This window comes from Chelmon rostratus, chromosome 12, assembly GCF_017976325.1.
Source record: "Chelmon rostratus isolate fCheRos1 chromosome 12, fCheRos1.pri, whole genome shotgun sequence".
Classification (NCBI taxonomy): Eukaryota; Metazoa; Chordata; class Actinopteri; order Chaetodontiformes; family Chaetodontidae; genus Chelmon; species Chelmon rostratus.
In genome coordinates this window covers 23,622,883-23,648,567 of record NC_055669.1, presented here as the reverse complement: position 1 = coordinate 23,648,567, position 25,685 = coordinate 23,622,883, and the positions used below count along the sequence as shown (strand labels likewise).

The following is a 25,685-nucleotide window of genomic DNA, read 5'->3' as shown; positions in this document are numbered from 1 at the left end:
AGGCAGACAGACAGGCCAGCAGACAGACACGTTCTCTCCTGGCAGCTCCGTTGGCTACATAACATAGCCTGGAGCAGGGCTTTGTGTGTGTGTGTGTGTGTGTGTGTGTGAATGTTCTCAGTTTGTGATCTGTCCTTTAGGACCTCCGCCATTTGGATCCAAATTTTCATCTTTCGTGGTTGCATTTACACAAGAAAAAAAGTTCCTGCCCTGGTGCACGTGAGATTGTAACAAGAAAAAAATCCTTAACATCTTTCAGTGTTTGAGCGTCCTCCTGCAGCCTCGATCCTGTTGACCACGTTGTCTTCTAGCCCCAAAGCAGCATGTTTACGTACAGGTGGCAGAGCCCTCCAGCAGCTACGATGGATGCATGCATCAACACAAGACATTTTCATGACCACGTCCTACACCCAACCTTAACCACGTGGATATCACTGCACCCATGATGGCAAAGCTCCTCTAACCTTAACAAAGTGGTCATTTTAACCCAAACCATGCTCTTTTCTTAAACCTAACCAAGTTCTTTTTGTGTAAACCTAACCATATCTTAACCATAGTGCTGTCAGATCATAAAACTGATTTATTTTGCCTTTTGGAAGGCTCAGACAAACAGTGTTGACCTACCAATAACAGCGTCAGCTCACACAATGCGTCTGTGTTGTTCCAGAGGGCAGAAAAAAACTGTTTTGTCATTTCATTTGGAGGATTTGTTGGATTAAAAATTATACAAAAAAGCTGTATAGTAGTTGTGCAGTACCTATAAGCGACAAAAAGCGACAAAATTATTCAAGTGGTCGTATATTTGTATATGTAAGTGCCTGCGTGTGTGTGCGTGTGCATTTTATTTCATTCCTTATCAGCAGCTGGACGGACAGGTGATCACGTGACCACACAGCAGAGAGTCCGGTCTGAGGCCACAGCGTCCAGAAACAAATCACATTCATTTCAAGAACGCTGTACCGAGGCGCCATCATTTTCACATTCACACACTGGTTTTTCCAAACTTCTGTGCTAATATTAATGTATTGGGCCACTATTCATTGCAACAAACACATTTGATTCATGTCTCAAAAAGATTAAACATGCTAATTGCTAATATTTTGTGATTGAACGTAAGATATTTTAAGTCTTTTTTAAGGACCTGCAAACATTCTGTTCACTACATGCATGTATTAGTGGTTAGTGTTGTCTTAAGAACCAGCGAGTAGGGATGAAATGGTCACCGGTTTCATGCTGAACCACAGTAAAAAGGTTAGCAGTTAGTAGTCAGCTACAAACTTAAATTATCATTAAAATTATGTTTGATTGCATGCTGAAAAACTCACAGTAAATAGCGTCCAGCATCAACCAAAGTTAGCAACAGTCCCCCGAAGCAGGCGTGCAGCCTGGGTTTGTGTTGTGCCAGTGAAAACAAGGTGGAAGGCAGTGACAGCACTCTGCAGGCTTTCCAGCCTTCTCAGTCTTGAAGTGAGGTCGTATTTTGGTTTTCATAAGAGTGAGGCTTGACTGAAGATGGTCGCCCCCATCTGCAAAACATGCAGAAAGAAAACCGCTTTGAATCTTTGAATCCACCATCCACTATTTTTGTCACGACTACAGGGTGAGTTACAGTAACGTGAAGCTCAGCGCACGATGTGGGGACTTCAGAAAGAGGGAACTGTCATGGTTTGCCTCTCTAACTTGCTAATAGCTTGTGAATAATATAAACTGAGGCAAACACTACACATTGTTCTGCTGCTGTGCTGCTGTGTGCGTTGTGTGTATACTCATGTTATGCAATTTTCATACTGCTTTCATCTCTGTTTGTTAGACATTAAATATGATCCAGAAAGGCCAAAACACTGCACAACATTTTACTATAAGACAGGTTTTTACATCTCTGGACAATGGTAACAGTGACTTTATCTTTTGTTGCAATGACTGACACCTAAACACCAGAAATACATAGTTTATTTTACAGGCAAGGAATAAGTGCTCGCATGGGTTCGGTTGGCCAGTGCAACAATGTCTTAATGCTTTGTGTTGCTTTGCTCAACCATGCCAAAGAATATCATAGCACTCGTTTAGGTGTAGTCACATTTTTGGTGCAACCACCTTCTTTTCAGCTTTGACTGATTTGAGGAAAACTCCTCAGATAATCCAGTAACTATTGGCTTTCTTCCACCGCTGTGTCCTCTTGTCCTGCACGCCGCAGTCGGCTCAGCCCAAGCTGTCTCACATGCCAAAACTGTGGCCGACATTTCAGGTGCGGAAACTTTATCTGACAAGGCAAGACAGACATTAGATGATTAGATTATATAAACTGAATGTAAAAATGCAGGTAGACAGTCACATTGTGCAAATGTTGCAGTTCAAACTTACGTTACAGCAGCAGAGAGAAAGAGTTTGGGTATTTTTCCAACTCATTCTGTCTCATACAGGCATCAGTGCCTGATGTTCTCATTCAAAGCTACTTTTGCATCAAGCATCAGATAAATGTCTACAATGTAATATGAACTGATATTAACAATGTATTACAATGACCAGAGGTACAAGGAATGCTATTGTGTTTAACATTGGTGGGTAAACTGTTCAAAAGGTGCGATTGTCCTCTTTCTAGTTTATGACCCTGTGGTTCAGCTTCATCTTGGGCTTGCTGGGTGACGCTCGTTGGCTGATACAGGTTATCTTGACTGAGCCCAGGATCCTTTGGCTGTTGTCACTGTGATAGAAGAGAAGAACAGAAAGTGCTGTTTGAAAAGGTCAAACGCAGTAACAGTAGCCTAGCATGCAGCTTTGGAGCAAACACACATGCCATCGAAGAGTTTTAAAAAGACTTTTGAAAGAAGTTGCATTTATGCAATGTTGCAATACAAAAAATGCAAAGCAAAGCACATGAAAAGTTATTATTCTCATAGCTATGTTCTTTTCTGGTAAGTGTTATTAAAATTAGGCCTGAGCCTGTAAATATAAGATCTGCAAGCTCCAGTATTTTGTGAGTTTGGGGTTGTAAAGAAACAAGAGTCTACAGCCATGCTGGCAGCTCTGTGGGCTGTACATCAGCACACTGGTGCTTGGAGCTAAATGCTCATATCAGCACGTTCGCACGCTCACAGTGACAATGCTAACATGCTGACGTTGGCAGGTATACTGTTTGTTTTCAATTAGCAAATGTCAGATGCTAAACTGAGATGGCAAAGTGCAGCTGAGGCTGATTTTGACCTGATGATGGCACTGGATGAAAGGTCAGAGGGAGTGATAATCCAGGGGAAAACACAGCATCCAGTACAGCACACACTGCACTGCAAAACACTGCAGTTTAATTATCAATGACTGGTGGGGTATCAGTCAGATTTTCAGTTTTGTAGCATATCTTTTCAGGCCGACAAGAATATTAAGCGTGAATCCTTTAATTAGTGTGCACAGAAAGTGGTACTTCCTGTTGGCTATACAATTTGTGGTATCTCATAGTAGCAGCAAAGCACGTACTCATGTCACATCGGTGATTCTGCGAGTACAGACAGACATCATGCTCTGAGAGACGACGCGTGTTTGGTTGTGTTTGCACGTCTTCATTGTGTTGTTGTCACTTTACTGAGCTGAGCCACAGCTGCTGTCTCATTTCAAACAGTCTACGACCACAAAACTCACCTCCTTCAAGCCGGCATTGAACCAGCGACCTCGGGATTTCAGCTCTCTCCCCCACCTCCTCCGCCCTGGTCTGTGTACTGTGCATGAAGCATCACACCGACTCCTGATAGTGGATTGCAACAGTCCAACGGCTGAAAGCATTAAACTGCACATTTTTACTGGATCTCAGTCCAGCAACAAAATGTCAGCAAAGTATTGAAAGTGTTTGATTTTACAAAGTCTGACTGTCACTATGTTTATTTCTTTATTTTTCCAGGATGTTATCAGATCAAAACATGGGAACCTTCTTTCAAGTCTCAAGTCAAATCTTTAGGGAGTTCAGTAGGTCAGGTTTCCCAGCAGTCTGCATTTTTGCATCTTCTGTCTGACTCGTCCAAGGTTCAGGTCTACACCTCTGGAGCAAACCACAACACATGCACATCCACATCCATGGTAAATTTGTCATCCAGTCCACACATGCACCCGCAGAGTGCGGGCGGAGCAGAAAAGACACATGTGGAGACTCCAGATCAAATGTCTCCTCTTCCTTCCTCCTCCAGTCTCAGTGTGAGGGGACTCCATTTGGCCTCCCCCGACAGGTCAGTCCAGAACCAAAAATAATGCACTTGCACTGAGGCTTTAGTTTCCGGAGCTGGTTATTAAGTGTCTGTTAGTCCAGTTCTGTCAGACATTGTGGGATCCTCTCACACTGAGCTTGAAAGGATATAAAAACAGCAAAGTTAGTTTCTCTCTTGGTTGAAGCACTGTGACACCTTATTAGAGCAGTGATGGTGATGGTGAGACTGGACATTGCTGCTGTTTAGTTTCCTAATTGTTTCTAGAACTGGGAATTTAGAAAATCCTTTTTTGGGGGGACAACTCTCAATTTTGGGTAGTTTCAGTCAAGTAAGGTTTTTTATTACTCCCGACAACTATTAAATAATACTATTAATCATTACATATTGGGAATGTTCAACTTTTTACACATTTTGAGGAGGTATAGACTCTTGTTTTAATGTTAACTTGCAGGTTTAGCAGCCTATCATATACATTTATGGCAAAGCTGCCCCGTCTCCTAGAAATTACATTTATATACAACTAACTAGCAACAGCAAATACATTTTGAAGGAAACAAAAATTCTGTTTTCCATCAACAAAATGAAGAAATGTTCTGAATTAATGTACCTGGTAAGTCACAAAAATGTTGATCCTGATCGCACGTATTTCATTAATTTACAACCACTTTATTTTTAGTCACTACAGCATTATTCATTTTTTTATGGTTATGTTTAGGCACTGGCATCACTTAAGGTTAAGGTATGTTTTAATCCAGTTAGCAGTCACGTGAGACATAAGATTTTTTATTAACATTTAAGGGAAATCCCAATCTTTCCCTAACTTTAATCAAAGTGCTTTTATTGTCTAGACCAAACCACAGTCTGGATACAAACCCTTATAGAGCCATAGTCCTTCACTTTGCTCATCATCCACCCTCACCAACTCCCTGCAACTCCATCGCAGCAAATATTCACTCAAAGAAATGTTTACGGTGAAAATATTCAAGGAAGCGATTACATTCGTCACAACAACGGAATCATGGATGCAGATTAGCTGCATATAAATGTCATTTCTAGCAGACAGTGTTGCGTAAAGATCCTCAGTGCGAGCAGCATTTAAACCTACCGAGGAACCCTCCGTTGGCTTTTGAGTCGAACACCTTCTCTGCTCAGCCGTCAGGGCTGCACATCGAGCAGCTTTCCTCCATCACCCTTCAGCAGAGTAAACATTTGTAACAGTGAAAAAAGCAACCTAACAGTTAATGGCAATGCTTTTATCTGGTGTTCTCATCCAGAACCACTGCTGAGCAGGGAGGAGGATTTGTGTGTGTGTGCGTGTGTGTGTGTTGGTGAAGGACACTTTGTCAAGACAGATGGCTGATAAAAATGAATCTCAGAACCTCCAGTTCCAGAACAGCCTCTAATGTTGCCTTTTGCAAAATACCACGAGTGTAACACATATCTGCTCTCTGTGCTGCAAGCACAACAATTTCTTGAAGGAAATATAAAACAAAACATCACAACGCAGCACGAGGATTTAATTCAGAATTTAGGATTTGTGAATGTGAACAAAACAGAGGAAATGTTTTGAAAAGGTAACTGTTAAATGCACTGGTGCCAAGCATGAAAGATATGTTATGAAAGTAATTTTTTGGTTTCTAACATAGGCTAGCAGTTACCCCCTGATTTCAGTGTTTGTGCTAAGCTAGGCTAAACGCGTCACAGAGACACAGGCGGCAAATTAAAGGAAAAACCTGAATACATGAATGCAGAAACATCACAGATGCAGATGCTTCCGTACAGATGTACTGCACGATCTCCTCAGTTTATCCTGCTGGAATGAGGAGGAGCCTAAATGAGGTGACACACGTAATTAATGCTGTGAAACGATCGCAGTTAGAAGAGTTAAAATAACTACATTACGTATGATAAGTCAGTGTTGACTTGGACTTTTCACGTGGTCACGTGGACTTTTTCATTCTGTATAATACGTCACCTTGCTTTGAGTGTCTAATATTGGTATAGATGGATTTATATCTGAGTTAGTTTAAAGCCCAAAGGGCGCGACAGAACATTGTACCTGGGAATGATAAAGATCTGGTTGAATATAATCCTGACATGATGCTGTAAATTCCATGAGGTCCACACCAATGAACTCTTTGTAGAGGCTCTAGAAGATTATTATATTCTGCAGTAGCTTTTGTTATACTGAGGGCAGCAAAGTCAGCAGATCGGTCATATTGATGTCCTAATTCTCACACTTGCTATCCAAAACGTAGTTTTCATTGATCCGTATCTCGTATCGTTGAACTCCCGCTGAACTCCCTCAGACGCCGATCGCTGTTTGGAAACTCTGTTCATTACTGCAAAAACGGCTTTCCCCCCATCTGTTTTACAGCTGAGCTTGCCCCTCTGCAGCCACTGAGCTCCATTATTAACAATTTGTCACTGGAAAAATCCTAAATGAATATCTTTGCAGCAGAGGTCGAGTTTGTTCTGCTTAGCGGAAAGCGGTCCGGCTGGTTAGCCGAATCCCTCGGAGGTGAAAACGTCCCTGGAAATTCGGTCAAACCTGAGCCTTGGAATGCTGGGAAATGCATTTAACACTACTTCCATGGCAACAGAGTGAATTTGGAGTCCATCCCTGCAGTCAGTCGACAACTCCCCTCTGCGCATGGGAGACCGTTATTTCCCACTAATTACATTAAGCACAGAATCTCCCAGAATGTTGGCTGAAATGGAGAGGAATGTGCAGCACTCTCGCCCAGCCGCCCCGGCATTGTCTACACTTCTGAACACTTTGTTTGTTTTCGATTGCATTCTCTCTAAACTGAAAACACTGGACGTTCTCAAGGAAGAAGAGGAACGGTCACGGCGGGCTGTGGGATCTCTGCTGCTGCAGATACAGATGTTTATCCGATCAGCTAAACACAGATATAAGGTTTCATGGACGGGAGAGAGAGGAGGACACGTCGCCAGCAGCGAGGTGAGCTGCCCATCTGACTAATTCATGAGCTGTGAGCTTTATTCTAAAAGTTTCTTTCTAAAATACAACATCCAATATCAACCTACGCAAAATTATTCTTTAAAAATGCGAAAGGATACCCTGCACTCATCGTGCTTTTAAATCACATGTGCTTCTTAAATATTGACAGCTGACTTTCATTTATATAGCATCCTGGAATAAAACCACCTGCAGATTTAGTGGGCAATAAAAAGCCAGGTAAACTCTGAACTCAGGAAATGTAGCATTTAGCAAGAAGTGAATGAGCCCCAGTTGCAAGAAAGTGTTAAACATACCGAGTTTGTTGTTTCAGACATAGTTAGTTTGGGAAAACTCACAGCTCAATGTAATGAATAGCATTAATTAAGATTTAGACAAGTCCTCCAAATGAAAGAACAAAACACATTGTTTGTCCTCCTTGACTTTGGTAGGATGAGACAAGGCTGTGGTTAAGGTTTGGAAAGCTTTAACTTGGTTATTCAGGGAAATATCGTGTTTCTGTTTCTTTTATTTAAGATGCTCGATGCACATTTATTAAGATCATGTAAATGTGCCAGATTCAGCCACATGGGCTCATTTTCAGCTGCAATCCCTGGTTAAAATAAACCTTTTTTAAGATTAGGGAGACATAGTGGTTCGGGTTAAAATTACTACCCCATTAAGGTTCGGGGACCTTCGTGGTTACATTGACACTGGCAGTATGAAGCGAGCAGCCCCCCGACAGTCCACCCTCACAAAATTTGTCGATTTATAAAACCGTCACCTTTCTCATCCTTTGCTCCGGTCATAATTGCTATGGCCTCTAGAGGGCGTTGTCAATTGAATGGAAACATATGTCATTTTGGGCACTTCCTGCTGTCTTTCTTCTTGGGATGGCAGTCTCTGTATTGACATGTGATCTGTATCGGGAAAAATCATCTGGATAATGACGCCTGATCACGTGAATTAACACTTGGCATTATTAAGTCTTCTCTTGTCTCAGGTCTGCCGCCATCGTGTTCGTATCCCAACTAAAGGTGGGGCTGCGGACTTCTTCACAAACATGGTGTGTTCCAGGTGAAGGGAAACGCTGATGCTGTGTGTGCTCATGCTAGTCACATGTTAATATCAGGTGTGCATCGAGTACTAAAGGTGCAATCAGGCTTTGCTCTCCATATATTTCCGTGTTGAACAGGTTGAGACGAATTTCAGGTCACGAACTTTCCGACTTCTTTCGCTCAGCATTGATAAGAAGCTGCATCATGTACAAACATTGTGGGCCGCTGCTTTTGGTTGCAGTTTATTCTCACAACCCTGCCAACGCTATTTCTTCCCCACACAAGTAAACGTTGCCTCGCGAAATATGTTCTGACTCCTCCTTGAGTCGATGTACTGCGACACCTCCTTCGTCAGCGTTTGACTGGTTTCAGTTTTCGGCACTTGATCAGAGGGGTTGAACTGTGATGATCACTGAGAACATTTCTGCATGCTTCTCCTCTGCATTATGGATCAGTAAATACAAAGCAAACGAGAATTAAAGAAAATATTTAAGGACTTTTTTTGATTGCAAAGAGGTTTGCCTCTGTTTGGAAATGACACACCCATGAAACAAGGTGGAGCGTTGATCATTGGTCGGGCATGACAACATTGGAAGAGAGAAATTGAGTGGAAACTACCAAAACCTGAGAGCCAGACGGAATTCAGCTAAAAGGAATAATTTTATTGAAGTCGAGGCGGAATGTCATGAAAATACTGGGAATTAACAACTCAACATCTGCCATCCGGTTTAGTTTCATTTCAAAACTATTACAACATGACTGACCTCACGAATAAAGGATGACAAATGACTTAGTCCCAAGCAGAATGAGTTGTAACACTCATGCAATCCTCGATATTTTACGTAACTTCAGGTGATGATTAAAGGAAAGTAAGATGTGGCGTTTTGGAAAAGCACGCCGCGTAGCACGCAGACACAAGCATCTGTCTGGGCCTTAATCCATATTTGCACAGAGAGCGTTTTTCACATGTCACTCCCATATAATTACACTGCTAAGTGTTTCAGAGGGAGACAGGGGAGGAGATCTGGGTGGTCTCTTGACTTCCTCGCTCCCTCCAGCACATCGACCGGAGACCTGTGATTCACCGTCATTAGCATTCCAACACACCAAACTAGCAGGATGTGAGTGAGGAGCAGCCACAACGTCTCCAAGTCTGACCCCGAAATTAACTGCTGGATTTCCACAAGGTCACCAGTTAATTTTTTTACAGCTCAACTCGGAGCAGATCTCATTATTTATTTTTCACTACAACTTTCTAATAGTATCTCCTTTAGCCCAAGTGAGCTAAAACGCATGCTGCACAATTCCCTCTGTAGAAAATCAGTAATAAATTGCAGAAATCTCAGGCCACTACTAATATATCCTGGTGGCTCGAGGTCTAAGTTGCACACAATGTAAACACATCTTTGTGGGTTTAAATCCACACTGCATACACATGAAACCCTGCAGATATGTGTGTACAGGTGGGCTGTGCAGAAGAAAGTGGCCTCACATTGTTTAAGTAGGAGCTGGTCTGGGTGGACTTGAAATACGGGGCGTCTGACTTAGACCCTGATCGGGAAAAGGCTGAATAAGCAGTGCATTCAAATGTGTTTTTTAGCAGCATGTACATGCAGCACAGTACTTAAAATGTTGTTTTCACCACACTGGAGAGACGTGTGTTGCAGGTCTGTACTACATGCTGAATTACAATCATTTAAATGCTGTTGAAACAGTCCAATTAGATGTATTTAAACCTGCAAAAGCTCACTGGGTGAGTTCAGAAACCAGTACAACTGTGATGGAGACACAGTTTGCGATTTTACAACCTTACATCCTGTCAGGTTTGGGATTTGTTTATGCTGGACCGAGCGCGGATGTTTCCCTACTTATTCACCTAGCGAGATGGATCACAGTTCAGGTGATGAGAATACAATGTCATCTTGTTCCTGCTGCACAGACAGACATCCAACACTGAAAGCGATTACAGCACAAACTCCCGGCAGAGACGCAGACATCCTCATGACTTCCTGCCGCTGCTCGCCAACAGGTGCTCGCTGTTAAATAACACCATGGCAAAACATTTTCAGCCTTGTCAATCAGAACGCATGCCAAATAAATACTATGCACAGTAGTTCTGCTTACCAGGTCACTGTCAGGACAAGTATTCCCTTGTTGAGCTGCTCACGTAAGCGAGGCCAAGTCCAGTCACACAAAATTAATGTTAGCTTCATGCAAATCTTCCTACCTCAGCTCCTGTTTCCTGTTGTGGCACTTATCTGTCATCCGTGATCATTTATGGCTCGGTGCTTGGACAGCGTACTTGGACTCTTTTGCTGCATGTCCAGTGAATGATCTGGGGATTTAAGTTCCGTGTCACTCATCATTAAGTTGCTCTGGAAAAGAGCATCAGCTTAATTCCTCACATGCAATGCAAAATGTGGGCTTGGCTACCTACCTAGCTGTCTGCCCAGATGCTTTAGCCTGGAGCCATATTGACTCCTGCCTGACTAACGGTCAGCATGGCCGCAGGCACTATTCACGCCAGCCCATGCCTGAGCCTGCACAGAGACATCAGACTACAAAGTCAGGCTTACTTCTGATTGGATGAGACCAGGGCCAAAACCTCAGACGGGGCCCCCAGGGACTCACAAGGCTATGTTGTAGTACCTCACTCGTGCTCTCAATAACCCTTCCCGCTGCTGTTTCTGAATACTGATTTCGTATGGATTGATTCAGACCCACAGCTGCAGCCCTGGATGACTGTGACGGTTTGGTTTGGTTTTGTTATACAACCCTGATTCCAAAGAAGTTGGGACGCTGCATAAAACATAACATAACAATGTGCACATAATGTACAAAAATATGACAGATTTGTGCATTAATTGCAAAGTGGGCTTTTTCCACTGTGGCAATGCTTATTCTTCACAAGGTGGATGCTTTGCCAACATGAGTGCATTAGCTTTATCAGCTACAACCACAAAACGACCCTCCTTCGAGCCGGAGTTGAACCAGCGACCTAAGGATGTCAGCAGTGCTTTCCTACAGTCCTCCGCTCTGCCAACTGAGCTATCGAAGGGGATAAAGGGTAAAGACACACACTTTTAACCCTAACCCCCACCCTAACCCTAACTGGGTTGGGTCTGGGCAGTTATCTTTGCATATTTGGTCAAATACGCAGTGAACCATCTGGCCTGAGTCAAACCAGCGACCTGTCGACTTCAGCACTAGCCCTCATAGTCTCCTCTCCACCAGCCGAGCTATCAGTATGGTTCATTTGAGTTATTTACTGCAATGCTGCACGTCAATAATCACCCCGTGCTGAGAGAAAATGCACCTGCCTCAGATGGTGTAGAGTAAAGTTAGGGAGTTGTTGAAGTGCTGTCCCTGCAGCTCTGGAACAGTTTCACCTCCAGAAGTTAAGAAGTCCAGAAAATGTCAGCTGGCTTTTCAGGAAAGATACAAGAGGACCTCGAACATAAAACCATGTTCATATACCAGCTCATCTTTCTGATATACATACATATTTGTATAAATGTACCGTGTTTTCTTTTTTTGATTCCAACTGATGCTGGATATTTCAGGCTAATATTGAACATTGAAAATCTGACATCCATGCACCAGTCATAGCCAACATGACAGAATACATTTTGCCATGACCATAGGGCTGAGTAATTACATTTTACAGAGGAACAATCGGCTTTACGTTTCTAGCAGCACCTCACTGTCAGGTGGATGCCGGTGCAATCCATAAAAGCCTCCTCCTTCGAGCCGGAGTTGAACCAGCGACCTAAGGATGTCAGCAGCACTCTCCTACAGTCCTCCGCTCTGCCAACTGAGCTATCGAAGGGGTGTGTGCAGCCCTTTTTTTCGTTTCCGTGGAAACCACAAGTCGACACACGAAACAGAATTATGTTCAACTTTAAATAAATATAGGCTGGTGATATCAGTCTGCCAGTGTACTGTGTATACGCTTTGAAAATGCTAAACCTATGAATGGACATCACCTTTGTCAACAAGATACACAGAAACATACAGTACATACATTCAGCTCAGTCCCTATGGCCTTAACCTACAAAAGTAGGGGGTTTTTTTACACACAAATGCCTCATTTCATTATCCTAAATCATAAAGAAGAGCTGCAGAGGTTAAAAAAAAAAAAATCATTGCGAAACCTCCTCTTAACTGACAAAGAGTGAAAGCTGGAGCAACAAACAAAAGAGCTTTTGCTTCTTGTCTCTGGTGTTAAATGACTGTTAAATGACTGAAACAGTTCACATTGTGACGATATTTACGTGCAAAGTGGCTCAAAGCGATCATTAAAATGGAGACTTTTGTTAAAACGTAATTTGTTGGTCTGTATTCATGTCCTTTGCCCTCCGCTGCAGCGCGCTTGTGTAATGGCACCGTGTCTTGACTTGACTCGACTTACCCTGAATTAATCGTGGCCCAGCTGTTGACTAATAGGCCACATTCACCACTAAAAAAACACCATGTCACCACTCCCTGCGTCCAGAGTGTGGGTGGTGGGAGCAGGGAGGGGCCGGCTGAGTAAATAGGATGGGGGTTGGGGGCAAAGCAGGACTTGCAGCATTGTATTGTTTGACTGACAGTGGAACAGCGACGGGGAACGGGTGGTCCCAGCCCGGAGACAATGCCTGAGAACACGCTGATTCTCAGCTAAGCCCCCTTTGTGCGGCAGGGTGGGAAACCCCTTACAAATAGCCGTCACTAGCGTGATTCATGCCTTTATCATGACTTGGGAACCTGCTCTCTGGAAACATGGTACGGCCTGAGATGTCATATTGTTTCGCGCTGTCAGAGGTACGAACAGGCCGTTTTATGTGATTACCCTCAGGAGGATGCTGAGGCGTCCCGCAGTGCTGCAGAGCACGATGGGGTTCGTGCTGCAGATGTGAGATGGTACACACCAAAACAAATGAAACATTTCATAATCATTAGAGCTTTAATCAAAATCTGCCAATAGGGAGGGTATTGATAAAGTTTTTTGAAGCTATAGCATAAAAAACACACTTCAGGTTCAAAACACTGCCCAAGATATGAGATCATAAGCTTTTATTTAAACTCACAACTATAACTGTAGTGGTGTGTTTTTAACTTTAGATTTTATCATCCCAAAACAAAATATTTATTATATTTATGAATATTTCCCTTTTCTCTGTGAAGGAGTGGTTTGAGGATGTTTTTTTTTAATGGAGGCCATCAGCTTATTAGTTTAAACTAGGCGAAAAATGCTGAGTGGGACAAAGAATCGAGAGTGTTTCTGTCAGAAAACACAAAAATACACAAACTTTTCTACAAGTTGTAAAAAAAACATTCAGTTGTGCAGGATTATTGTATTAGCTGAATTGTACAGGCTCCAACCAACATATGTTCGTCTATATATTGTTCGTTTAACTGGCCTGATGATGCAAAAAAAAACAACCCCAGCTTTAAATGATCACTGCAGGGAAATTAGCATAAAAGGTTCTTCAGAAGAATAAAGCGAATAATGAACATTAAAGATGAAGGACGGGAGCCAAACTAAGTTTTTGCAACAATTTGGCTCAGCTTCATCATTCCTCAGCCAGATTTATAGATTGAAATGAAATGTGCAAACTTCCACTGCTAACTGTTGGCATCATTACATAAAGCACACAGATAAGAGGACATTATAGAAATGCAATTCACAATCTTTTTTAAACCAACACATTTAGGGTTTCCTGATAAATACAGATTAATATCCTTAATTGTTGCACAGAAGACCTTCACTCTCAGTTTCTTAACATCCTTTGACTTTTAAACTGCCTGTTTTCTATTTAAATGGCTAGTGCAGGATCATTACAGCTCCAATAAACAAACTGCTCATCTATTTTTTTGGTTAACTTCACCTAAGAGGACTAACAATATGAAACTCGATCCAGGCTTTAGGGGGAACACACCTCCCGAAGTTGAGGCTGTTTGTTCAGAAGCTTAGGATTGTATTCAGTGAGGAGCTGCGAGGAGGGGGAAAAACACGTTGGGGTATCTGTTTACATTTGGCCCAATTAACAATACAATGGTGCGGGGATTTGCAAAGAATCAAGTCTGCCTATTTGTCAGCATACATCTGTTAATTATTTGTGTAAATTAGGTCCCAAACAATAATTATCACCTCCAATTAGGTCAGGTGAAGAGGAGAAGGAACTGTCATTAATTGTGTTTAAAATGCTGACAGCACCAATTAGCCGCTAGATTCGTCCCTGCTGCCACCCAAAGACTGCGCTCCCTGTTGTGTGGATGAAACTCATTACGCTTCCTCCAATACACAGGGTGCCCAGTCATACTGGTTCAGCTGGTCGGCCATTCAGCCCCAGCGCACAGAAACACGCAGCGATGTAATGTAATCTGGCATGAGGTCATGAAATTTGTGGGCAAACCGTTCTCAGCGTGGAAAATGATACGGAGCGACTAACAGCGAGCCTGTGAGAAAACAAAATGTGCAGATGACCACTGAGAGTGCGAACGGGGTAGCATTTGGAAGGTCAGTGTGTGTTCTTGAGTAGCCAAATGCCCTGCTGAAGTGTCCTTGAGCAAGACGGCAACATTTTAGCTGCTCAGCCAGTGAATGCTGCTCATTCGGGATGGTTGGAAAGAGCAAACAAACCCACACATGCATGTGTTACAACTGTGGTTGTAAGTAGTTTTATATAGCTGTGTGTTTTCCCTGTTCGCTCTGTGTGTGCTTCCTTTTAAGTGCCTAGTTGATATGCAAACGATGCTGCTCCATAACCCGAAGCGGATTGGCGGACATGGAAGGAACATCTTTCATAAAGCGGAGGAGGACGTCACCCAGGGGGCAGAGTGGGTCAGATGGGCGGAGCCATTCTTTGCTGAGTCAACGCGCACACACCGATCGAAACGGCGTTTTCCTTTGTCTCAGTTATCCAGTGTATTGGGCAAATTTGAGTGAGCCACAACTTTGTGTTCAACCAGTTTTCTCCTGTTTTTGTTAGAAAGGGAGGTTAGAATTTGTGTTTCATTTCGATCTTTTTATTTGCTTAGGAAAGTGGTAAACTCCCTAAAAGTATAGCATGGTTTTGTTTGTTTTTTTGGCGTAGGTCTCACTCCTAAATTAATTTACACATTATTTCAGATTTGTTTTGTTCATCTCTGTGTCCCAGAAAAAAGTATCTATTGTTATAAATAAAAATATTAATTATACCGTGAAGACGCGCTTGGTGTGACTGTGTGAGACCAGTGAAGGATGGCACCTTCATGTTATGTTCAGGTACCCCTAGGCTGGGCATAACACATGGATCTCAACAACAGGTGCAGATTAAAATCCAAACCACGGGGAATAGAGAGCAGTTCACTCAAAGCGTCCGCTGTGTTTAGGCACTAATAAACTTGCACACCTTGGCAGCAGATAAGAGCCTGCAGACTCTCCCTGATTCATCGTGCGCCGAACAGGAGTGCTGCTGAAATGCCCACAGAACGTAAAGCTGGCTGAGCTGACTTTAAAGCGACACCACATCTCTTTTGAGTGAATAAATAACACTGTCTTCCTGTTTACAAATTAAAAGGTGAACAATCAAATGCACCCTTGGAGGTTTACCACGACACCCTTACTTGGTCTACCAGTAGATCACAGTGTCTAACGTTAGGAAATGCTAGCTTTTGGTATATTTTAGAGTTGCACAGCAACAAGTTTCCTATTTACAGACACCAAGCAACATGAGCATTAATTTGAAGTTCTGACTACCTGAAGAAGTCATACATTTACTCGTTTACTTTACTTTTTCCTCCTTATTGGTCTCCAACAACTCCTGATGGGAAAAACTCGCCCTTTAGCTGCTAAATGCTCCACTATATTCACCAACACATCCACATCTTGGCCTGTCTGCTGTTCAGAGCTGGGCAGGTAGTGTGCAGCATGTTTTTCAGAGCATTCTCACTGGAAATAGCTGCCGTTGATGGAGAAGCTCTGCAGAGCTGAGAGAAGCTGCAGGGTTGGTCATTTAGTCTTAAGAGCAGCTTTTGTGGTTTTGTGGTGCCACCGTAACTTTGTGCAGCTTTAACCTTGGTCTGTTCTGCCTGGCTGTTATTGTCTCAGTGAAGGACACAGTCATTTATGAAGGAGGAGACAGTTTCCTGTTGACTTTCTACACCCAGATTTTCCCAACCGATCTGCAGGCTTCAACTTGTCACTTTAACGTGCAACCTTCATCTTTACGGATGTCAGACTTGTTATTAATTGCTTTGCTTCTGAAGCACATATGATCTAATGTTTGTTCAGCCTGTACAGTATGTCAGCCTACTGTACACTATGTTCACTACCTTAACTCATAGGAACTCATTGCTGGTTTTCTTAAACGTACTGTACTACGATGAATCATAACTCTGACAACTGTAATTTTCTTAATTGCATCACAATGTATGAGTCAGCTTTCCTCTTGATTTCGAATGAAACACCTCTATGATGAAATCTTGGCCAGTTATTAGATTGCATAAATCGCTCACCAGCAGCACAGTCAATGCGAGTGTAGCAAGAAAACTTAAAAATTTACAGTGTGAATGTTAATTTGATGATTTTACACTTTTTAAAAACGTTACTGTTGCATGCAATTATTGTTTATCTTAATGCGAAGTAGCACTATGTGCAAGTACTGTCATTTAAATGCTCAAACTGCATTCATTTGTAGCCTTAACTTCTACATTTTCAAGCAAATTTAGCCAAGGTTAATCTAGACGTCTTTGACCTGCAAATCACTAAATCAAGGCAGACTGTGCAGAGAATATTCACAGATATTCGATTCAGATGAGCTGCAAATTTAGTTTGCTTATGCTGAACAGCAATGCAGATTAGGTGTATGACCTTCTTTTTTTCTTTTTTTTTTGCAGTCGAGGAACCACCCAGTACGAGCTCCCTCTGCTGCTTAGCGTGGCCAAGACGTGAATGTTTGAAGGTTTTTTTCATCTGGACAGATAAGATTTTACATTAACAAAGCACCAATAAAAACAAAAGCAGAAAGGTGTGAACATGTGACTGCGTTTACTTTGATCCCAGCAGTTGGTTGAACGTTAAAACAATGAACTGATTGATTCGACATTTGGATCAATATCCAAAAACCTCCAACAACACTACAGAGAATCCATTCTTCATTGTCACAATAGAGTAAATAGCAGGGAAAAATCCACACAATTATACATGTATAATACCTACAGGCATATCAGTTATTGAGCTGCACGAAAACACCCCTAAACTAATTAAAACAATGGGCTAAATTGGATATCACTCCATTGTACAGATGCAGCTAATTCAACAAATTAACAAATGAGCCAAAACACAGCACAATACTGTGAACCGAGTTAATTTTCATTAAATGATAACACATTCCAGCCAATTCAGGTTTTTTTTTTTATTTGCGCATTCATAAATTCCGGGCACGGGCGCATGAACCTCAACCTTTGTTAATATGAATATATTGTGCGACATTTGCATAATCCACTTCATAATCCACTGCAGCACTCGGCGGTAACAAAGATAAGGAGGGGTAGCCACTGTTTCTCCTGGGAACGCTACACAGATAAACGGAGAAAAAGAGACCCACTTTCTGCTCCTATTATGAGATAAAAAAAAAAGAGGAAGGCTTTGCAAAGTTTCCACTTTCCAGTGCGTTTCCCTTTCAGAGACAGATGGTGGTGGAATATCATTATTTGTGTGCTGAAACTGAAATTTACTGAATTTCCTCAGAGAAGAGGTGCATGGGTTATTTATGTATCCGCAGCAGACACAGCATGCTGATTTTATTACGCCGCCGCTGCTTCACTGAGACCCCGAAATATGTTTTCTTGCAGAAAATGTTTTTTACACAAAAATGGAAACGCTCCGTTGTGCAGCGGGAGGAATCACAGAGCGACAAATGAGCAAACAGAACGCAAACTCCCAGCTTGTCCTGAACATCACTAATGAGAGCCCTTTTTAGCTTCGATATGGATGGAAAAATGTTGTGTGTGCCTGCACCTGTGTGTGTGTGTGTGTGTGTGCGTGACTTTGTGAGTGCATGAGTGTGTGTGTGTGTGTGTGTGTCGTGACTGAGGCAGTGAAAAGCTCTCTTAAGTCCCCCAATCTTTCCAAATTGGCCTCTGGGATGACGCCACCGCACCACTACATCCATCCCCGCTGTGCTGCATGCATTCCTGGTGTGTGTGTGTGTGTGTGTGCGTGCGTGTGTGTGTGTGTGTGTTTGGACAATGGCAACACTTCCTTTTTGGCCTAATAGGCAGGGAGCCCCAGCCATTGTGGCCTGATTAGGGCTCCCATTCAAGCTCTCTGGGATTTCTAATTGCGAGGCCTTGTGCGGCGAACTCCCCCTCACTTCCCACCCCGCTACACTCCCCTCACGACTACTGTAAGACTTAATGAGACACAATTACTGCCCCCTAGGAGTCCTACAGCGAGCCAATCACAATGAGAGACAAAGACCCCCAGTGAATGGCCACTCAGCGGAAAAAGAGACAGAAAGAGGGAGCAGGAGGGAGGGGAGAATCACAAGCCCTCATTGTCCAGAGAAAGCACAGAGAGAAGCCTTTTTTTGGAGAAATATAAATGTTTTTATTTAATGCCGGCTCATAATTAGGCCCCTGAGAGGGAAAGGGAGAGCCAAAGGAGTGGAGAGGGCGGGGAGTTCAATAGCGAAAAAGGCCTGTAGGTACAAAAGACGAAGAATGACATGTTAGACGTGCCGAGGAGGAGGAGGAGAGGGGATGAGGCGGCGGAGGGAGGGAAAAGGAGAAGAGGGGACAAATAGATACTGAGGTGAAAAAACACAGATGCAGAAAAAGAGAACAAAACCAAGTGGAAAAACTTGACAGGACTTTCTTCTTTTCTTCTCTTTTTTTTAGCTTTCTAAGCCCATTTGGCGTGGGAAATGGCCTGACATTGAATGATGCGTGCCAGGCGGAGTGAAAAGCCGAGGAGGCCGCTGTGTTTTGCAGGTTTGGCACTTCACGTTTGGCTCAAGAGGTGAAATATTCCTCGATTTGAGGAGTCTTTCTGCCAAAACTGTGTGGGAAGCAATATAACAGGGACTACAAGAGTTTGGATTCAGAAAGGGCTGCAATAAAAGGCGAGAAAGGCACGGTTTGCAGACAGCTCTTGACTGTATAGGAACATTTACGGCATTATTCCTCCAGAATAGTGCAGATATTATATCGAGTAGTCATGTCGGAGGATTCTGAAGCGTTCTCATGTAAAGGGGAGTTTATTGTGAAAGCTGAGCCTCTGTACGATGTTCGCAGGCAAGGAATAACTGAAACAACAGATATCGCTGACCGAATGAAAGGCTACATGTCAATCAGTCCTCTTGAGAATGCTGCATTCTTCGATTCAGCGTGCGGTACAATAGTCGCCCAGCAGGAGAGACGGCAGGTGTGACCCGTCACAAAAAAAAGAATAAATAAGGAATATAAAAGGCTTTTAAAGATTTTCTCAAGATGCACTCGTGGACAGAAAGAGCTGCAGAACATTCTCAGACCGTCAGGGAAAAACTGGATGGTCGTTGTCTTTTAGCAAGAATTTAATCTATTAACATCTCAGTCACACTCCTTGCTCTGGGCTAAACAACCAGACAACAATGTGAGTGCATGTTTGGCCTGCGCGCACACACACACACACACACACACACACACACACACACACACACTGCCACAGATAAACACATGCATAAAGGTAGCAGCAGCAGCACAAGGCTCATCATGTCACAGAGTGACACAGAGAGAGATTAAATGCACATTTTGTAGCAACTTGTAATACATTAATATTGTAATCATAAATTTCTTATGCACAAAATCAGTTAAAGAAGCAGGAGAAGAAGAATGTAGCAGCAGCTGCACTGTGAGAAGTGGAAGCATACCTCAGGCTCCTGATGGCCGTTAAGACTTCAACAGCAAAATAAGTTCAAATTCAATCCATCAGTGATTCAGCCTGTGACTCGCTACTGCTCCCTCTCTCCCTCTCTCTCTCTCTCGCTTTTAAGTGCACTGAAATAGAGGAACAGGAAGAGGAATAGAGGAAGACAGCAACATGCCTGAAAAGTCGGTGTTTTCTACAGGTGTCACATTACACGCATCAAATGAGATGACTTCATGTGACGTGAAACGATGCGCTCGGCCGTCACGGCAGATGTCTCGGTCCAGTCCGGTTCAGGGACGGTGCCTCTGATTGTTGGATGGAGACTCCACTTCACTGGGAATCTGTGAGGGATGGGACTGAAACTACCATCACCACCAGTTCGGTTACTACCTCAACACTTCAGTTCTGTCAAACCAATAGTGTGGACAGACAAATATGTAGCAGGTCTGAATGAAGAAGGACTCTTAACATTTGTCATGCTGTCAGTTGTAACTTGTCGCCCTTGTTAGTGTTGTACATCATCTGTGCACACACAAAGTCAAGCCGTCATTAGAAACTCTTAAAAAGAAGGATGGCTTCCTCACATCTCTTCCTAATGTCTTAGGCTGGACGATCATGCAGAAACAAGACATTTCAGATAAATGAGACACATTTCACTCCGAGAAATGTTTGTCGAATTAAAGTTACAACACGCTCACTCTCTCTCCCACACACACACACACACACACACACACACCGCCTTGGCCCCATGTTCTTTTCAGCGTGAGCAGCCTCTCAGCTCCTGACTGAACCCCCTTTGTTCGGCAGTGACCCTCTTAAGCGCAGGTTGAAGCCTGCAGCCATTCCACTTTGGATTTGGACCCTATCGCGTGTCACACGGCTAAGTCGACCAGGACCGGGCCTCTTCGCTCAGACACACGGGCAACAAGTATCCATTCACGTTACAATGAATGCTGCAGCAGGGTTCAAGCTTAAAATGGCTAGCGTCCGGAGGCGGAGGCTGCATCGCCTCAGATACAGATGCAATAAAAATCTGTAATCTTAAAACATTAACACAGCTGCTCATTCTGTGTTAACCAGTTGTCATAAACTGTACCGATTAGCTGCAAGCACAAGTAAGGCTGAGCTGATGCTGCTTTACCATATTCCAGCTAATTACATTCACCTGAAGGTCGTCAGTTGATGTGGATGTTCCAACTGTTGGTATTTTCAGTTTGCCGATAAATAATCCAACTCAAAGGGACACAAAGATGGACTCAGAGGTTTAAAGCGCATCTTCCATCCACACCACCAGAGCTACATCCATACATTCCCATGAATGAAGTGTCTTTGAAAAGCGTCATGATGGCAAAGCTCGCTTTTCTTTAGCGTGATCACTGCTGAATTTAAGGCAACTTTTTAACCTGTTTGCTGAGAAAGAAAAGGTAAAGCAACATTTATTCCCAGAATTTATGATGGGAATGCTAAAACAAGCACAAAGCTGCTTTGGACCACTTACAACACACGTTTTACCAAAACAAAAGGAGATGGACTGCCTGACATTGTGTCCTGTGCGTTTATAAATGTGTGTAAATTAATGTGCTGATGCCAGAGACTTAGTTATTTGTCATATGCCACCGATGCTGTTCTTAGGTGCAGTTGTCAGGGTCGAGAATCTGATCATTTTAATCGAATCAGCTCAGTATTTTCCAAAGGATCCAATATATCACGTTAGTTTTAAGGAATGTTTTGCCCCACCACTAATCAGTGTCAGAAATATGCAGATCACAGCTCAGGTGTCAAGATGATGCCACATGATGCAACGCGATTCTTGATTTAAGTTCATTTGGGCTGGAAACAAGTGAACTCATCTCACCTCATTGGCAGATTTTTTAAAGAGTGAGTATCAAAGACCTGTTGAGATGCTTTATTTTTGGAGCTGCCTTTAACGTCTGCCTTCATAAAACTGTCAGCCTGTTGCTGCTGAAACAACACCGTCTGACACATACAAAGTGGAATGTGTCTTTGTCAGTTTCAAGTGGCTCTCTGTTGGTTTCATCAGCTTAATCAGGTCCAACTGTGACTTAGATTGACAGGTCATATGTCAAACGTGGATGTTTCACAAAGCAGCACATATTTCCTGGAGTCGCTTTTCAACCTCCCTTCATTTATCCAGGAAAACTTTGCTAATCCTTTATGCTTTTTTTTTTTTTCATTGCCCTGATTTCACACGTTCATATCTGGGAGCAGCTCAGTGACAGTCTGGAAATAACAAATTATATTTACCTACATTATGTTACATGCAGAGTTTTCCCTCACGTGTATGATTGGACTGTTTTTACACTTCTTCACAGCATCCATGCATGTGTTGCACACTGCATTCAAAGAGTTATGTGTTATTCGACTTTAGCTACATGCATCATTGTGTTTATGTGCATTGTCTTGTAAATTCAGGAATTAAAGGGGCACTTCGACACATTTAGCCCCTTATGTGTCCTCTCGCTTCACACCACAAATATACTGCAGCAAGTGTAAATGTATGTCAAGCTGCTATTTCAAACATAAAGAAAATATTACAGAAGAAATAATAATTGTATAATATTGTATATTATAAAATTGTATAATTGTTATTATAATAATTCTGACAATTGAAATCCATGTGAAAAAGAAGTGGAGTGAAAATAGTGAACCCAGAGCAGATGAGAAATCCTGCTGATTATCATCCGATTAATAACGCCGAGGTATTTTCTGCTGTTTCCACGCACTGTGCAATTATTAAAATGTTAATCCTCCATATTCTTTCTATAATTTATGTCACCATCTTTGTTACCGAGCACTCACGACTGCTATCTGTGCACTGCACTTCCCAGACTGCCTGTCAATCAAACAGTGTGGGCGCTAATGTGTACTTTTTTTTTTTCGCCTCAGATTTTCCGTTATTGAAGTTTGAGTCACTTTTCTCTGCATTTCCTGTGTTCTCGCTGTCATCAGCTTCGGCGTGACTAAAACACAGGAAGCCATCGTGTACACGCTGCTGCTCATGCACCTGAATGGAATGCAGCCATTACTAATGTAATAATAATAAAGGTGTCACTAATAATAATTAGTGACACCTTTATTTTAAGTTAAAATGTCTCCTGTGAGAAAAAATCTACTGCAAACAAAGCAGAGATGTGAAACACGTCATTTCTTTTGCTCTTCCCGTTGAAAACATCTGAGTCACATAATAAAACATTGTTAATCTCAACCAGGCTTTGGAGCTGCTTCACCTGTTTCACTCTTTGCCCCACTGCATGCAGCTTGCAGCCCTTTTTATTTTTCTCTCACACAGACTGAATCCACCTCTGGCAGCCTGAATACTCTTGTGTTAAATAAACTGACCATGCAGAGCAAGAAAACTGACATTTATCTCTATTCAAATGTCACAGCTTATTATCTTAAATGAATCTGACTGCTACATCAACACTGCAAAAGGAAGAATATCATTATTATTCTTATTTTCACATATCGCAATTGCAGTTTTCTATTTTAACACCAACAGAAAACACAGAATACTACTGTTATCTCTTTGTCTTTAATTCTTGCAGTTAGTCCAGTGCAGTAAACACCATAAGAAAACATTAACAAGGTCTGCATGATCATCAGTTACAGGTCGGTAATCATTATCCAGAACAGCACCACCGGTGAGTAGGTTTGGCAGGGACACGCTCAGCCGGTCATGTGATGTAGGATGTTTGATGTATTGTTATAGTCATGTGATGCGTTTTGATTTGAAATTACAGTTTGTGCTTTTACCTAATGGGAAGCGATTGGCCGTGTGCAGCTTAACCACGAACCCCGTGCAAAACCCGTGATACATTTTCACAAATCAGACGTTATCAATTTAAAAACAACAATGCGCTTCGCGAGCTCTCATCGCCGAGATTTGTGAGGATGCAAGTGTTTTGATGTGACAGCAGCGAAAAAGGCCCGCAGCCAATCTGAGGATCAATCTCCACTTTGACTGGGAGTGATGTCCTTTAAACCGACAGATGCAGCAGGTCTACGCATGACAAGATGCTGCTGTCACATGTCACTCGCTGTCGCTTTGGCTCTGGCAGTCTCCTCACAACAGCAGCGCGGTAAACACTTCGTCAACTAGTTTCATGACTGGCACCTGATTGAAAAGTCGAGAACAAATGAAATCTTTTAAAAGGACAGTTGCTCCTGACTTAAAGCCACAGTCACGGTGTGAAACAGGCCAGGACGGATTGCCCTTTGGTAATCATTATCCAGCATTTTAAAGTTTTAAATCTTTAAATCCCAGTCTGCAGATCAGCCATTAGCTTCACTGAGAGCGTGAAACATTTACCAGTCTGCCCAGTGTTTCCTGCAATCCAAGCAATCCAGACGATTTATGACACGATACTGTCACGTTTCCCCCCTCGCAGCTCAATCAGAGCGATAACACAGATGATATTTGAACGCTGTGGAATTTTAGTTAAGGTGCGTTCCCAGTTCTTCCGTAAGGTGTTATTTTATTATCTTTATATCCAGGGTTGAGCTCATATAAGCCTTTAGTAGAAAAATGGACTGCTTTGCATAAACGCCTAGAAAGAAATCAACTTTAAAACTAAAAAAGACATGTTTTTTTTCTAATAATAATCATAAAATTGATTGTAATGATAAACCTGAGTTTTGTTAAAGAACAGGAAAGAAATGCAGCCTCATAAATGTGTGCTCATCATGGTTTACATCTGATGTTTAGCACTTTATCGCTTACGATTCAAGCCTAATTGCACACGTGTGTCAAACTTCAGGTCAAAGCATGTTGTGTTAACGCCACAGTGGGCTGCTAACAAACAAAAGCCGCAGCTCTTAGGTCTCAGATGCTGTGAGAGGCTGCTGTAGTTCAACGGGCTCGGCTGTGAGTCACTGGAAGGAAAGTCTCACAATAAGTGGCTCCACGTTTTAGATTTTCTCAACCGTTTATTTTGAAGGGAATCGAGACCAAAAAAACACACAAACACATTCAGCAGGTCGCTGCGATGATTTATTGCACAAGATTCAAACTGCTTTGAGCCGATGAACTCACTTGATGAAATCATGCAGTGCAAAGGTCATGAACGGAGCACTAATGCTGGCTCAAAGGTCCTCTCATTCCCCTCTTTGCCATACAGTTTTGATGCTACCGTGGACTTTGTTTCAACGCTCCTTGTTTGCTCTTTGCTTGCCAGATTTGGCTGCTAGCAACACACACGCTGCTGTGTGTTGCAAGATAAACAGTGAGTATTGTGAGGTCACGGACGATGGAGGTGCCACATGGGTCTGATAGCCTTCAGTTTTACTTGGGCATTATTTGGATTTCAGCTCTTAAATGAGACAAATGTTGCGTCTCGCTGCCAAAAACGAGTGATCTCAGAAGAGGTGACGGAGACGAGCGGCTTGTTTTTTGCGTGTTTGTTTGGTTCGGTTTGTTTATGGGAGGCTGTGCGGTTTGGTCTTGAAACCCAACGGGGACTTCCCGTGCAGGTTCAGATCATGCTCACAGCGAGGTAGCTTGAAATGCTCAAACAACCTGTAATCACATTTTCCTGACAACAGACCTCTTGTGGCTACACGCAAGCGCCGGATCTCACTCGTAA

General features: G+C 42.7%; 2 non-coding genes across 2 annotated transcripts; both read right to left on the bottom strand.

The window, feature by feature from the left end:
* Nucleotides 1-11,177: 11,177 nt before the first annotated feature.
* trnay-gua lies at nucleotides 11,178-11,265 on the bottom strand. Its single transcript is given in 2 exon segments — nucleotides 11,178-11,213; nucleotides 11,229-11,265. It is a non-coding gene; the product is annotated as a tRNA-Tyr (tRNA).
* A 683-nt stretch (nucleotides 11,266-11,948) lies between these two features.
* Nucleotides 11,949-12,036, bottom strand: trnay-gua. The gene is given in 2 exon segments: nucleotides 11,949-11,984; nucleotides 12,000-12,036. It is a non-coding gene; the product is annotated as a tRNA-Tyr (tRNA).
* Between the last annotated feature and the right edge of the window lie 13,649 nt (nucleotides 12,037-25,685).